We start from the raw sequence: 2,464 nt of genomic DNA, 5'->3' as shown, positions 1-2,464 counted from the left end.
ACTTGTATAAAAAATAAATAGATTTTTGCTAAGTATATTTTATCCCTAAGTTTGTATTCATGTTTCTTAAATCCATATACAGTTCTAACAAACTCAATCGCATTATTTGAAAGCCACTTATTCTTGGATTTTGAATTACATATTTGAAAGTGCGCTTTACTTACAATGAATTTTAAGCTCAGTTAGAATAGTGTTTACACAGCGAAAAATGATTCGTTGATTGATGTCAAAATGACATCAAATAGATGTTGAAATCGTCAAACCGACGTCAATTTGATATCATTTTGACGTCAATCAACGAATCATTATTCACTAGGTATATAGATGTCAAACATGAAGTCTTAAATAGCTCAGTGGAAAGAGCAATTGTCTGGCAAGCGGAAGAAGACACTAATTCGATCCAAGCTGAGTTTGATGTTTTTCATCTCATATGACATTAAAAGTAGACATCTACACACAAGCACAACCCGGCCAAAGTTTCTGATCTTTCTTTCGTGTGGATGAACATAATTTATTAAATCGAAGAAATTTATTAAATCGAACATAATTTATTAAATCGAAGTGTAGCGAATTCTCTCAAATTAGCGGAGAGAATGACGCTTACTGGATCGACCTCGCACGAGGTCCAGCGACGTGAGGAAAGGGAGGCAAGATCGGTTATTAACTGATTTGTTCGAATTTAATTATTCACTTTATTTTACACTCTCGATAACTTTACGCCGCGGCTATCTCGATTAGATCGCGAGTTGGAGCGGAAATCTTCGGAGAGTCGGAAATTCGGTCACACAACCGCGACGGAAATCTTGTGGAGCATCCGACGGACGCCGGGCCGACGGAGATCTTGACGCGGCCGACGGAGATCTTGTACCGCGGTGACCACTGACTTTTTCCCGAAACGATCGTCGAGATTTCGCGGCACTTTAGCGCAGGACAACAAAAAAAAAAACAGAAATTATAATCTCCAGCCCGCGCGCCGCTAATCAAATGTACAGGACGGATAAAGTGTCGTTCAAGGCAACGCGAAAACGCCACGATTGATGACTCAGAACGGCTGAAGCAGACAGCAGTCGAGACAGCCGACGGATATGAGAACGGAGCAATCCGGAGCTTCGCAAGAGAGCGGTCGCCGACGGCGACCGGCGACTCAGAAATATGAAAATTGAACTTCCGCTAATTCGGAAACTCAAAGGAGAATAAGACAGAAGATTTGCGTATAAGAACTCGAACGTAGCTAACTCTGCGATACGCGACCTTACTATAAAGGCGATAGATTGCTCCGACTCGCTTCCGACGTCTTGCTGGTAGCTAAGCGGATGCACGACTGTGTGGCCTTCTGTAAAACGCGGCTAATTGCCGTGTGGAACAAGTCCGTTTTTCCTCATCTCTGGCACCCGCTGATTGGTCCAGAGCAAAAGGTGATCGCTGGTCGCGTGCCGAAATTTCCTTAAAAGGAGATGTTTCACGTTATGTAAAGCTCCATGGCGCGTGCCGGCTGTCGATTCGCGGAAACACTGTTTATCCGCAGTTGCTATGACAACCGAAAGCAATCGGTGTTTATTCCCGCTTATCTGGCACGCGCCGCGAAACACCTAGGCACGTGGAAGGCACGTGACAGTGCCGATCTCTCATCGCGACGACTCTCCGCTAGTTTTTCGCTAGCGTCGTGAACACGAAGAAATTTTCTTGAGTTGAAGTAATTCTATATGAATACTCTAAGAAGTTCTGAGAAACTCCAATCATGGTGCATTTAACTTCCTAAATCATTCTTATAGTATTCTTCCACGAATTCCTAAGAAAGTACAATTCAGGAAAGAAGAAAACTTTAGGAACACTTAAAGAATTCATCGTGCTCTCTGGGAAGTTGTGTACATTACTCTACATTATGAGTATGGTGAGTAATATTAATAAAAAATATATTCTTATTATAAAATCATATGTATCTTCTCACATAGTTCAGATATTTTGAAGACGTTTCAGGGATATTTTGAGGGTTTCTAAATGTCCGCGTATGTTCTTAGAATGTCGTGTAACTTATGCGGACATTTCGAAGTTCTCAGAACGTCCCTAGCATGTTTTCGAAAGACTTGTGCTATATGGGTTTAAAGCACATATTACTTGAGCAACAGTAAGCTACTATAAATTCAATATGTTCCCAATATATTACGCTGCTTAGGTACACACACACGCAGAGAGAAATATAAATGCATAAAACAAAATATTAGTAGAATTAATTTATTAGTGCAAAAATTAATTTATTTATTATGCATATAGTTCTTAATACGATACAATTGTATGCAATATCGGAATAATTACAAATTTACCCACATATTGATGTGTTACTTTGTAATATTGCACAGTAATATTACTGTAATATTGTTGTGTAATATATTAAATCCTAAGTAGGAAAATAATGTAAAATAATATTTTCATTACGTCATTAAAATGTTATTAAAATGTCATGTAA

Source organism: Odontomachus brunneus, unplaced genomic scaffold (genome assembly GCF_010583005.1).
Source record: "Odontomachus brunneus isolate Ranch 3 - 2012 unplaced genomic scaffold, Obru_v1 Obru_scaffold_185, whole genome shotgun sequence".
Classification (NCBI taxonomy): domain Eukaryota; kingdom Metazoa; phylum Arthropoda; class Insecta; order Hymenoptera; family Formicidae; genus Odontomachus; species Odontomachus brunneus.
The sequence above is the reverse complement of the archived record's forward strand: the minus strand, read 5'-3'. Positions refer to the sequence as shown.